Source organism: Pseudophryne corroboree, chromosome 5, assembly GCF_028390025.1.
Source record: "Pseudophryne corroboree isolate aPseCor3 chromosome 5, aPseCor3.hap2, whole genome shotgun sequence".
Classification (NCBI taxonomy): Eukaryota; Metazoa; Chordata; class Amphibia; order Anura; family Myobatrachidae; genus Pseudophryne; species Pseudophryne corroboree.
The window spans coordinates 320,399,513-320,414,368 of record NC_086448.1 but is presented as its reverse complement, the minus strand read 5'-3'; the positions used below and the strand labels follow the sequence as shown (position 1 = coordinate 320,414,368).

Sequence of the window (14,856 nt, the reverse complement as noted above, 5' to 3'; positions counted from 1 at the left end):
ACGGACAACAGGTGTCTCCCCGGGTGCCTGACTTAAACAAACCACCTCACCATCAGAATCCTCCTTGTCAATTTCCTCCCCAGCGCCAGCAACACCCATATCCTCCTCATCCTGGTGTACTTCAACACTGACATCTTCAATCTGACTATCAGGAACTGGACTGCGGGTGCTCCTTCCAGCACTTGCAGGGGCGTGCAAATGGTGGAAGGCGCATGCTCTTCACGTCCAGTGTTGGGAAGGTCAGGCATCGCAACCGACACAATTGGACTCTCCTTGTGGATTTGGGATTTCGAAGAACGCACAGTTCTTTGCGGTGCTTTTGCCAGCTTGAGTCTTTTCATTTTTCTAGCGAGAGGCTGAGTGCTTCCATCCTCATGTGAAGCTGAACCACTAGCCATGAACATAGGCCAGGGCCTCAGCCGTTCCTTGCCACTCCGTGTGGTAAATGGCATATTGGCAAGTTTACGCTTCTCCTCCGACAATTTTATTTTAGATTTTGGAGTCCTTTTTTTACTGATATTTGGTGTTTTGGATTTTACATGCTCTGTACTATGACATTGGGCATCGGCCTTGGCAGACGACGTTGCTGGCATTTCATCGTCTCGGCCATGACTAGTGGCAGCAGCTTCAGCACGAGGTGGAAGTGGATCTTGATCTTTCCCTAATTTTGGAACCTCAACATTTTTGTTCTCCATATTTTAATAGGCACAACTAAAAGGCACCTCAGGTAAACAATGGAGATGGATGGATACTAGTATACTTATGGATGGACGAGCGACTGCCGACACAGAGGTAGCTACAGCCGTGGACTACCGTACTGTGTCTGCTGCTAATATAGACTGGATGATAATGAGATGAAATCAATATATATATATATAATATCACTAGTACTGCAGCCGGACAGGTATATATATTTATTATGTAATGACTGATGACGGACCTGCTGGACACTGTCAGCTCAGCAGCACCGCAGACTGCTACAGTAAGCTACTATAGTAGTATGTATAAAGAAGAAAGAAAAAAAAAAAACCACGGGTAGGTGGTATACAATTATGGATGGACGAGCGACTGCCGACACAGAGGTAGCTACAGCCGTGGACTACCGTACTGTCTGCTGCTAATATAGACTGGATGATAATGAGATTAAATCAATATATATATATATATATCAACAATAGGGGGGAGAATATTTGCGCCACTTGTGTACAACACCAAATAATCCACGATCCACGTATAGAAAATAAATGACACTCCCTAGGAATTAACACAGGGCGTCAGCTGTCCCCCAGAGACACAGGGATGGTAATTCCCTGAAACAACGAGTAATGCACACAGGGGGGTGGGGGATATAGCGACCGTCGGTGTCTTAAAACAGTTCAGTAAATATGGATCAAAAAAGTGTGTCTAAAAACGAGTAACCAGATCAGAAAAGTGATTTTTAAAAAAGGGGGGATGTTTATTTAGACACTAAAAACAGATATTAATCACATATAGAGCTAAAATCTAAACAGCAGTTCTTCTTAAAAAATGGGATTTAAAACAACATACACAATGCTTTAAAATACCAGTTAAAATATGTTAAAAATCTGTAAAACAATTTTAACTTAACTTGGTATAAGGTCACTGCCAGGTAGCCCAACGCGTTTCGTCCTTAAGACTTCATCAAGGGGTAAAGGCATAATGAGACTGGACTCCTATTTATACTAGTATTAATCACATAATGATTGTGACATCACTTCCTGTTAATTTAATCATCATATTGTGAAATGGGTTAAAAATTCATGTGCTGACAAATCTATTGTTTCAATTTACTGATATGTGTATATACATTCACAAGATATTATTTACTGAGCAGATTTGGTGTTAAAAACTTATAAAATTGACTTGTACAGGCGCCGGCGGTTCTTTGCCGCCCCACTTCCGGTTTTCGTCCGTCGCGTCACTTCCGCCCCACTTCCGGTATGCGACTGCGCATGCGCCCGCGGCTGCGGGCGTAAGAGAACGAACAACACTATGGCAGATGTTCTCTGAAAGTACATTGCGGCGGCCATCTTTGGGTGGATTTGTTCAATGTGAATCACATTCGGCAGCCATATTAGCGGAGACCAAGGATAGAGACATGGATTTCATTTCTCCAGTAAAGTGCATGAAAATAAATAGAATAAACGGAGATTAGTCACTGTTGATGTCAGTACAGTAACCTAAGCTTGTTACAGTGATAAATAAATATAAACTACATAGATATATGAATACATAAAAATATATATAAAATATATAGGGATATATATATATAATTAAATGCTTAAATCAATATAGAGTGCAAAGTGCAAACTAAAAGTGATAGTAAATAGTGTTAAGTGCTAGGTGCGAATCTTACTGTGAATTTATTGGGATGCAGATAGTGTGATATATTATATCGACATGCTCATGTAGGCTATAATATCGTTAGTTTGGTTTACAGTACCTGATCTTCCCAGACGGTCTCCCTGGTCTGGTACTGTTCAGGCCCAACACTGCTTTGCTTCCAAGATCGGACGAGATTGGGCCTTTCCAGTGTGGTCTGACTGTAATAATCACTTTTTACCATACATGTGTCAATCTCAATATATCAATAAAATGAACGGTGATATTTTTCAACCAGAGATTGTTGAGAATAGGGTAGGAAGGGGGGGGGGGGGGGGGAGATGGGAAGGGAGTGGGGGGGGGGGGGGGGGGTGGGGGGGGAGGGGGGGTGTGTGGAAAGTACTAGGTGTGGGTGGAAAAGGTTTAGTCTAGTTAAGGATCCAACCGTGATGATCCAGTAGTGTAGTTTTCACAGGAAAGGAGCGATTTCGTAATAGTCATTAAATCCCTTCGGATGGAGTGTTTGTAGTTGGAAGATCCAAAACATTTCTCTGCGTGAGAGTTTATTGGCCAGGTCGCCACCCCTTTCTCCCAGTTTCACAAGTTCAATCGCTTTAAAGGTTAATGCCTCCGGATTTGAGTTATGTACGAGATTGAAGTGTTTGGATACTGCATGATTTTCTATTTTATTTTTTATGTTGCGAACATGTTCCTGTATCCTCATTTTCAACGGTCTCTTTGTTTTGCCTACATATTGTTTACCACAGTCACATTCTAATAAATAAATTACGGATTGTGTATTGCAGTTTATGAAGTCCTTAATTTTGTATTCCTCCTTCTTTTCTGCATCCGAGAATGTTTTTCTTACTGGATGTAGGTACCTGCAGATGTTGCATCGGCCACATTTATAGGAACCGGTGCATCTTGGCATTCTTGGTTCTTGTTCAACTTCCTTATGTAGCATGCTGGGGGCCAGGATATCTTTAAGATTTTTGGATTTCCTGAAGATGATTTCAGGGCGTGGAGGTAGTATTTCTTTGAGAACCGGGTCCATTAGTAGGATTCCCCAGTTGTTGTTGAGTGAATCTCTAATGGTTTTCTCATGACGATTGAAGGTGGTGATAAATGGAACGGATTCTTTCCTGATTTTTTTGGGTTTATATTCCAACAGGGTCGATCTCTCCAGGGCCTTTGCTTTGAGTGCCGCTTCTTCCACGATGTTAGCCGGGTATTCTTTGTTCTTAAATCTTTCTTTATATTTCTCTATTTGGATGTCACATTCTTCCTGGTTGCTGCAGTTCCTCTTTATTCTATTAAATTGAGAGAAGGGAATGTTATTTTTCCACTTCTTCAGATGGTTACTCTTATAATGCAGGTAGCTATTTGTATCTACCTGTTTAATGTAATTCTTCGTTTCTACTCTTCCGTCTTTTCCTGTTAAAATCACATCAAGGAACTCAATAAATTCTTTATTGAGTTTAGAAGTAAAAATGAGATTCATCTCGTTGGTGCTCAGGAATTCCAGGAATTTGTAATATTGTTCTTCAGTGCCATCCCAGATAATTAAAATGTCATCTATGTAACGACGATAAAAGGTGATGTGTTTCTTAAAATCATGGTTACCATAGATAAAATGCTTCTCCCAGCTACCCATAAAAAGATTAGCGAAACTCGGTGCAAAAATCGTACCCATTGCAGTCCCACAGCGTTGTAGATAAAATTGATCTAAAAACTTAAAATAGTTATGCTGAAGAATAAAATACATGATGTTACATAAAAAGTCTTTATGGATGGCTGTAAGCGAAGTGTCAGTTTCCATATATTCTTTGCATGCTGTTACACCTTTCTTATGGTCTATGCAAGTATAGAGTGATTGCACATCTATTGTTGCCCAGTAATAGGTGTCTTTCCATTCAAAGTCCTTCAGGGAGTTTAGTACAGTTGTGGTGTCTTTTAAATACGAGGGTAACTCCTTCACATAGGGTTTTAGGAAGACATCGACGTATTCTGATAGATTTGATGTGAGTGAGTCGATGCCCGCCACTATGGGCCTTCCGGGTGGATTAGTCAGGTTCTTATGGATTTTTGGCAGGAAATAAAAAATTGGGGTAGTGGGGTCTGTTTTCATTAAAAATTGGAATTCATCCTTTGTAATTATCTCATTTCGTAGACCGTGTACTAATAGTGTTCTTAGTTCTCCGACGAATGCATCTTTGGGGTCGCCAGACAGTTTTGTATATGAGACATCATCCCCCAATAGTCTCAGTGCTTCATTCGTGTATTTCTCACGGTCCATGATAACCAGGCCCCCCCCCTTTATCAGCTTGTTTTATAACGATTCCCTTATTTTTCTGCAGTTTTTGGTATTAATTTTTATTTGCGGCCTGGTGCACTACAACCCATTTTTAGAATGTGGAGAAACTCAGATCGGGCAACCAAGAGACAGAATTGGTGCCAAAAGATATTTAATGAAAAACAGCAAACTAGTGAACCCCCTCCACCTGGTGACTTAGATGAATTGTTTTGGGGCATAGAAAGACTCCTCACCAAAGAAGTTAAAACATGGTGGGATATAAAGGGCTTAGAGCATTATATTTCAGTCGACAGAATTCCAAGAGGGCTTAGACTGCTAAAACAACCTACATTTGGCAATCTAGACGCAGCCTTCTTAGAAAAATGGGACAAGACACTACACAATTGTTCCATTAACCTAATGAAACTGCTTATTGATGAAAAGAAGAACTCTCTCTTAGAAGTAGAGAAGAACATCAAAAGCAAAGAAAGTGAACTTGAACCCTTTAAAGACAAAGAGGATTACAAGATTAATGAAAAGGTATTATACAGAAAAATGGAACACATAGAAGAAGAGGTCACTAAAAATAAGGAGAAGAAATTTCTAAGGGATAAGACGGACTATGAGCAAGGCAAAATTAAAAACTGGAGCAGATTTGGAAATATGAATCAACAACCTAATCAAATCAAGAGACAATACTGGAAAACCATACCAACTAAAGGCAAATCACTACGGAATTCAGAAATAAATACACCATCCCCAACACTAAGGATGCAGAATAGATTTACAGCACTACAGAGACTTAACTCTAAAAGTGATCAGACTTTTTTAGCCCAAAGAACAGGAACACGACCAAAAGAAGCCACAAGAAACCCCCTGAAGGAAGATGTTCACCACGCTTCACCGCTCAAACGAAGATATACAGAAGAAGAGGAAAACGGGGCAGTAGGAGGGAACGAGAACAAAAAAAGAACAATCTAATGACAAAACAGAAGGATAACGGAATCTTCAATTTATCAGAACATAAACTGTCGGAACCAGAAATATCATTACTGAATAAAGGTTTGACTTTTGCACCCACGGGGGGTCTCAATAAATTTGAGACCTTCATTGATCTCAACAAGTTTATCAGAAAACTAACACTTAAAAGACATTTCCTGAGGAAAGAGGATGCTGTGATCAGTAACTATGAGAACCAGTCAAAATCAGGTTTAAAACCAACCTCAAAATTTTATCCATTGGAGTCAAATGGGAATAATCTAAGCATTTTTTATGAATTAGTCAAGAAAGACCTATGTGAGACCAACATGGAGAAGATTAAAGAGAAAAACATCACCAACCGGGAAAGCGAGGCCTTAAAAAAACTGCAGAAAAATAAGGGAATCGTTATAAAACAAGCTGATAAAGGGGGGGGCCTGGTTATCATGGACCGTGAGAAATACACGAATGAAGCACTGAGACTATTGGGGGATGATGTCTCATATACAAAACTGTCTGGCGACCCCAAAGATGCATTCGTCGGAGAACTAAGAACACTATTAGTACACGGTCTACGAAATGAGATAATTACAAAGGATGAATTCCAATTTTTAATGAAAACAGACCCCACTACCCCAATTTTTTATTTCCTGCCAAAAATCCATAAGAACCTGACTAATCCACCCGGAAGGCCCATAGTGGCGGGCATCGACTCACTCACATCAAATCTATCAGAATACGTCGATGTCTTCCTAAAACCCTATGTGAAGGAGTTACCCTCGTATTTAAAAGACACCACAACTGTACTAAACTCCCTGAAGGACTTTGAATGGAAAGACACCTATTACTGGGCAACAATAGATGTGCAATCACTCTATACTTGCATAGACCATAAGAAAGGTGTAACAGCATGCAAAGAATATATGGAAACTGACACTTCGCTTACAGCCATCCATAAAGACTTTTTATGTAACATCATGTATTTTATTCTTCAGCATAACTATTTTAAGTTTTTAGATCAATTTTATCTACAACGCTGTGGGACTGCAATGGGTACGATTTTTGCACCGAGTTTCGCTAATCTTTTTATGGGTAGCTGGGAGAAGCATTTTATCTATGGTAACCATGATTTTAAGAAACACATCACCTTTTATCGTCGTTACATAGATGACATTTTAATTATCTGGGATGGCACTGAAGAACAATATTACAAATTCCTGGAATTCCTGAGCACCAACGAGATGAATCTCATTTTTACTTCTAAACTCAATAAAGAATTTATTGAGTTCCTTGATGTGATTTTAACAGGAAAAGACGGAAGAGTAGAAACGAAGAATTACATTAAACAGGTAGATACAAATAGCTACCTGCATTATAAGAGTAACCATCTGAAGAAGTGGAAAAATAACATTCCCTTCTCTCAATTTAATAGAATAAAGAGGAACTGCAGCAACCAGGAAGAATGTGACATCCAAATAGAGAAATATAAAGAAAGATTTAAGAACAAAGAATACCCGGCTAACATCGTGGAAGAAGCGGCACTCAAAGCAAAGGCCCTGGAGAGATCGACCCTGTTGGAATATAAACCCAAAAAAATCAGGAAAGAATCCGTTCCATTTATCACCACCTTCAATCGTCATGAGAAAACCATTAGAGATTCACTCAACAACAACTGGGGAATCCTACTAATGGACCCGGTTCTCAAAGAAATACTACCTCCACGCCCTGAAATCATCTTCAGGAAATCCAAAAATCTTAAAGATATCCTGGCCCCCAGCATGCTACATAAGGAAGTTGAACAAGAACCAAGAATGCCAAGATGCACCGGTTCCTATAAATGTGGCCGATGCAACATCTGCAGGTACCTACATCCAGTAAGAAAAACATTCTCGGATGCAGAAAAGAAGGAGGAATACAAAATTAAGGACTTCATAAACTGCAATACACAATCCGTAATTTATTTATTAGAATGTGACTGTGGTAAACAATATGTAGGCAAAACAAAGAGACCGTTGAAAATGAGGATACAGGAACATGTTCGCAACATAAAAAATAAAATAGAAAATCATGCAGTATCCAAACACTTCAATCTCGTACATAACTCAAATCCGGAGGCATTAACCTTTAAAGCGATTGAACTTGTGAAACTGGGAGAAAGGGGTGGCGACCTGGCCAATAAACTCTCACGCAGAGAAATGTTTTGGATCTTCCAACTACAAACACTTCATCCGAAGGGATTTAATGACTATTACGAAATCGCTCCTTTCCTGTGAAAACTACACTACTGGATCATCACGGTTGGATCCTTAACTAGACTAAACCTTTTCCACCCACACCTAGTACTTTCCACCCCCCCCCCCTCCCCCCCCCACCCCCCCACCACCCCCCCCCCCCCCACTCCCTTCCCATCTCCCCTCCCCCCCCCCCCCCCCCCCCCTTCCTACCCTATTCTCAACAATCTCTGGTTGAAAAATATCACCGTTCATTTTATTGATATATTGAGATTGACACATGTATGGTAAAAAGTGATTATTACAGTCAGACCACACTGGAAAGGCCCAATCTCGTCCGATCTTGGAAGCAAAGCAGTGTTGGGCCTGAACAGTACCAGACCAGGGAGACCGTCTGGGAAGATCAGGTACTGTAAACCAAACTAACGATATTATAGCCTACATGAGCATGTCGATATAATATATCACACTATCTGCATCCCAATAAATTCACAGTAAGATTCGCACCTAGCACTTAACACTATTTACTATCACTTTTAGTTTGCACTTTGCACTCTATATTGATTTAAGCATTTAATTATATATATATATCCCTATATATTTTATATATATTTTTATGTATTCATATATCTATGTAGTTTATATTTATTTATCACTGTAACAAGCTTAGGTTACTGTACTGACATCAACAGTGACTAATCTCCGTTTATTCTATTTATTTTCATGCACTTTACTGGAGAAATGAAATCCATGTCTCTATCCTTGGTCTCCGCTAATATGGCTGCCGAATGTGATTCACATTGAACAAATCCACCCAAAGATGGCCGCCGCAATGTACTTTCAGAGAACATCTGCCATAGTGTTGTTCGTTCTCTTACGCCCGCAGCCGCGGGCGCATGTCCAGTCGCATACCGGAAGTGGGGCGGAAGTGACGCGACGGACGAAAACCGGAAGTGGGGCGGCAAAGAACCGCCGGCGCCTGTACAAGTCAATTTTATAAGTTTTTAACACCAAATCTGCTCAGTAAATAATATCTTGTGAATGTATATACACATATCAGTAAATTGAAACAATAGATTTGTCAGCACATGAATTTTTAACCCATTTCACAATATGATGATTAAATTAACAGGAAGTGATGTCACAATCATTATGTGATTAATACTAGTATAAATAGGAGTCCAGTCTCATTATGCCTTTACCCCTTGATGAAGTCTTAAGGACGAAACGCGTTGGGCTACCTGGCAGTGACCTTATACCAAGTTAAGTTAAAATTGTTTTACAGATTTTTAACATATTTTAACTGGTATTTTAAAGCATTGTGTATGTTGTTTTAAATCCCATTTTTTAAGAAGAACTGCTGTTTAGATTTTTCTCTATATGTGATTAATATCTGTTTTTAGTGTCTAAATAAACATCCCCCCTTTTTTAAAAATCACTTTTCTGATCTGGTTACTCGTTTTTAGACACACTTTTTTGATCCATATTTACTGAACTGTTTTAAGACACCGACGGTCGCTATATCCCCCACCCCCCTGTGTGCATATATATATATATATATAATATCACTAGTACTGCAGCCGGACAGGTATATATATTTATTATGTAATGACTGATGACGGACCTGCTGGACACTGTCAGCTCAGCAGCACCGCAGACTGCTACAGTAAGCTACTATAGTAGTATGTATAAAGAAGAAAAAAAAAAAAACCACGGGTAGGTGGTATACAATTATGGATGGACGAGCGACTGCCGACACTGAGGTAGCTACAGCCGTGGACTACCGTACTGTGTCTGCTGCTAATATAGACTGGATGATAATGAGATTAAATGAATATATATATATATATAATATCACTAGTACTGCAGCCGGACAGGTAGATATATTTATTATGTAATGACTGATGACGGACCTGCTGGACACTGTCAGCTCAGCAGCACCGCAGACTGCTACAGTAAGCTACTATAGTAGTATGTATAAAGAAGAAAGAAAAAAAAAAAAACCACGGGTAGGTGGTATACAATTATGGATGGACGAGCGACTGCCGACACTGAGGTAGCTACAGCCGTGGACTACCGTACTGTGTCTGCTGCTAATATAGACTGGATGATAATGAGATGAAATCAATATATATATATATAATATCACTAGTACTGCAGCCGGACAGGTATATATATTTATTATGTAATGACTGATGACGGACCTGCTGGACACTGTCAGCTCAGCAGCACCGCAGACTGCTACAGTAAGCTACTATAGTAGTATGTATAAAGAAAGAAAAAAAAAAACCACGGGTAGGTGGTATACAATTATGGATGGACGAGCGACTGCCGACACAGAGGTAGCTACAGCCGTGGACTACCGTACTGTGTCTGCTGCTAATATAGACTGGATGATAATGAGATTAAATCAATATATATATATATATATAATATCACTAGTACTGCAGCCGGACAGGTATAGATATTTATTATGTAATGACTGATGACGGACCTGCTGGACACTGTCAGCTCAGCAGCACCGCAGACTGCTACAGTAAGCTACTATAGTAGTATGTATAAAGAAGAAAAAAAAAACCACGGGTAGGTGGTATACAATTATGGATGGACGAGCGACTGCCGACACTGAGGTAGCTACAGCCGTGGACTACCGTACTGTGTCTGCTGCTAATATAGACTGGATGATAATGAGATTAAATCAATATATATATATATATATATAATATCACTAGTACTGCAGCCGGACAGGTAGATATATTTATTATGTAATGACTGATGACGGACCTGCTGGACACTGTCAGCTCAGCAGCACCGCAGACTGCTACAGTAAGCTACTATAGTAGTATGTATAAAGAAGAAAGAAAAAAAAAAACCACGGGTAGGTGGTATACAATTATGGATGGACGAGCGACTGCCGACACAGAGGTAGCTACAGCCGTGGACTACCGTACTGTGTCTGCTGCTAATATAGACTGGATGATAATGAGATGAAATCAATATATATATATATATAATATCACTAGTACTGCAGCCGGACAGGTATATATATTTATTATGTAATGACTGATGACGGACCTGCTGGACACTGTCAGCTCAGCAGCACCGCAGACTGCTACAGTAAGCTACTATAGTAGTATGTATAAAGAAGAAAAAAAAAAAACACGGGTAGGTGGTATACAATTATGGATGGACGAGCGACTGCCGACACAGAGGTAGCTACAGCCGTGGACTACCGTACTGTGTCTGCTGCTAATATAGACTGGATGATAATGAGATGAAATCAATATATATATATATAATATCACTAGTACTGCAGCCGGACAGGTATATATATTTATTATGTAATGACTGATGACGGACCTGCTGGACACTGTCAGCTCAGCAGCACCGCAGACTGCTACAGTAAGCTACTATAGTAGTATGTATAAAGAAGAAGAAAGAAAAAAAAAAAACCGGGTAGGTGGTATACAATATTATATATATATTATATACAATTATATATATATATTATATATATTAAACTGGTGGTGATTATTAAACTGGTGGTCAGGTCACTGGTCACACTATCAGCAACTTGCAAGTAGTACTCCTAAGCAGACAATCACAATATATATTATACTGGTGGTCAGTGTGGTCACAATGGCAGTGTGGCACTCTGGCAGCAAAAGTGTGCACTGTACGTTATATGTACTCCTGAGTCCTGCTCTCAGACTCTAACTGCTCCCCACTGTCAGTGTCTCCCCCACAAGTCAGATATACATTATACAGTCACACTATCTATCTATCACTTCAGCAAGTAGTAGTACTCCTCCTAAAGTACTCCTCCTAATGCTCCCCAAAATTACTACTGTGTCTCTCTCTACTCTAGTCTCACTCTCTTCTCTATAAACGGAGAGGACGCCAGCCACGTCCTCTCCCTATGAATCTCAATGCACGTGTGAAAATGGCGGCGACGCGCGGCTCCTTATATAGAATCCGAGTCTCGCGATAGAATCCGAGCCTCGCGAGAATCCGACAGCGGGATGATGACGTTCGGGCGCGCTCGGGTTAACCGAGCAAGGCGGGAAGATCCGAATCGCTCGGCCCCGTGTAAAAAAAAATGAAGTTCGGGCGGGTTCGGATTCCGAGGAACCGAACCCGCTCATCTCTACGGATGACTCTGCAGCACCGAATGAGAGAACTCAAGGTCCTCCTCAGCCAGGGTATCAAATTTGTAGAATTTTGCAAACGTGTTTGCCCCTGACCAAGTTGCAGCTCGGCAAAGTTGTAAAGCCGAGACCCCTCGGGCAGCCGCCCAAGATGAGCCCACTTTCCTCGTGGAATGGGCTTTTACTGATTTAGGATGCAGCAATCCAGCCGCAGAATGCTCCAGCTGAATTGTGCTACAAATTCAGCGAGCAATAGTCTGCTTAGAAGCAGGAGCACCTATTTTGTTGGGTGCCTACAGGATAAAAAGCGAGTTTTCCTGACTCCAGCCGTCCTGGAAATATAAATTTTTAAGGCCCTGACTACGTCCAGTAACTTGGAATCTTCCAAGTCCCTAGTAGCCGCAGGCACTACAATAGGTTGGTTCAAGTGAAAAGCTGATACCACCTTAGGGAGAAACTGGGGACGAGTCCTCAATTCTGCCCTATCCATATGGAAAATCAGATAAGAGCTTTTACATGACAAAGCCGCCAATTCTGACACACGCCTGGCCGAAGCCAAGGCCAATAACATGACCACTTTCCACGTGAGATATTTCAAATCCACAGTTTTAAGTGGCTCAAACCAATGTGATTTTAGGAAACTCAACACCACGTTGAGATCCCAAGGTGCCACAGGAGGCACAAAAGGGGGCTGAATATGTAGCACTCCCTTTACAAATGTCTGAACTCCAGGCAGTGAAGCCAGTTCTTTCTGGAAGAAAATCGACAGAGCCGAAATCTGGACCTTAATGGAACCCAAGTTTAGGCCCATAGTCACTCCTGACTGTAGGAAGTGCAGAAAACGACCCAGCTGAAATTCCTCTGTTGGGGCCTTCCTGGCCTCACACCACGCAACATATTTTCGCCAAATACGGTGATAATGGTTTGCGGTTACTTCTTTCCTGGCTTTTATCAGCGTAGGAATGACTTCCTCCGGAATGCCCTTTTCCTTTAGGATCCGGAATTCAACCGCCATGCCGTCAAACGCAGCCGCGGTAAGTCTTGGAACAGACAGGGCCCCTGCTGTAGCAGATCCTGTCTGAGCGGTAGAGGCCATGGGTCCTCAGATATCATTTCTTGAAGTTCTGGGTACCAAGCTCTTCTTGGCCCATCCTGAACCACGAGTATCGTTCTTACTCCTCGTTTTCTTATTATTCTCAGTACCTTTGGTATGAGAGGCAGAGGAGGGAATACATAAACCGACTGGTACACCCACGGTGTCACTAGAGCGTCCACAGCTATTGCCTGAGGGTCCCTTGACCTGGCACAATATCTAGTTTTTTGTTTAGGCGGGACACCATCATGTCCACCTGTGGCCTTTCCCAACGGTTTACCAACAGTTGGAAGACTTCTGGATGAAGTCCCCACTCTCCCGGGTGTAGGTCGTGTCTGCTGAGGAAGTCTGCTTCCCAGTTGTCCACTCCCGGAATGAACACTGCTGACAGTGCTAAGACGTGATTTTCCGCCCATCGGAGAATCCTTGTGGCTTCTGCCATCGCCATCCTGCTTCTTGTGCCGCCCTGTCGGTTTACATGGGCGACCGCCGTGATGTTGTCTGATCGGATCAGTACCGGCTGGTTTTGAAGCAGAGGCCTTGCCAGACTTAGGGCATTGTAAATGGCCCTCAGTTCCAGAACATTTATGTGTAGGGACGACTCCTGACTTGACCAAAGTCCTTGGAAATTTCTTCCCTGTGTGACTGCCCCCCAGCCTCGAAGGCTGGCATCCGTGGTTACCAGGACCTGTCCTGTATGCCGAATCTGGGGCCCTCTTGAAGATGAGCACTCTGCAGCCACCACAGTAGAGATACCCTGGTCCTTGGAGACAGGGTTATCAGACGATGCATCTGAAGATGCGATCCCGACCACTTGTCCAAGAGGTCCCACTGAAAGGTTCTTGCATGGAACCTGCCGAATGGAATTCTGCTTCGTAAGAAGCTATCATTTTTCCCAGGACTCGTGTGCAGTGATGCACCGATACCTGTTTTGGTTTCAGGAGGTCTCTGACTAGAGATGACAGCTCCTTGGCTTTCTCCTGCGGGAGAAATACTTTTTTCTGTTCTGTGTCCAGAACCATCCCCAGGAACAGTAGGCGTGTGGTAGGAACCAGCTGTGACTTTGGAATGTATAGAATCCATCCGTGCTGTTGTAGCACTTCCCGAGATAGTGCTACTCCGACCAACAACTGCTCCTTGGACCTCGCCTTTATAAGGAGATCGTCCAAGTACGGGATAATTAAAACTCCCTTTTTTCGAAGGAGTATCATCATTTCTGCCATTACCTTGGTAAAGACCCTCGGTGCCGTGGACAGTCCAAACGGCAGTGTTTGGAATTGGTAATGGCAATCCTGTACCACAAATCTGAGGTACTCCTGGTGAGGATGGTAAATGGGGACATGTAGGTAAGCATCCTTGATGTCCAGGGATACCATGTAATCCCCCTCCTCCAGGCTTGCAATAACCGCCCTGAGCGATTCCATCTTGAACTTGAATTTTTTTATGTATGTGTTCAAGGATTTCAAATTTAACATCGGTCTCACCGAACCGTCCGGTTTCGGTACCACAAACAGTGTGGAATAGTAACCCCGTCCTTGTTGAAGTAGGGGCACCTTGACTATCACCTGCTGGGAATACAGCTTGTGAATTGCCTCTAGCACAGCCTCCCTGCCTGAGGGAGTTGTCGGCAAGGCAGATTTGAGGAAACGGCGGGGGGGAGACGCCTCGAATTCCAGCTTGTACCCCTGAGATACTACTTGAAGGATCCAGGGATCCACCTGTGAGCGTGCCCACTGATCGCTGAAATTTTTGAGGCGGCCCCCCACCGTA

At 42.0% G+C, this 14,856-nt stretch overlaps 1 protein-coding gene and 2 pseudogenes across 1 annotated transcript in view; 1 reads left to right on the top strand and 2 right to left on the bottom strand.

Moving 5' to 3' along the window:
- Positions 1–14,856, bottom strand: part of EEPD1 (endonuclease/exonuclease/phosphatase family domain containing 1) — a 230,299-nt gene that overhangs the window by 157,980 nt on the left and 57,463 nt on the right. The window lies entirely within an intron of this gene.
- LOC134929818 (5S ribosomal RNA) lies at positions 2,453–2,572 on the bottom strand (annotated as a pseudogene).
- Positions 8,145–8,264, top strand: LOC134929817 (5S ribosomal RNA; annotated as a pseudogene).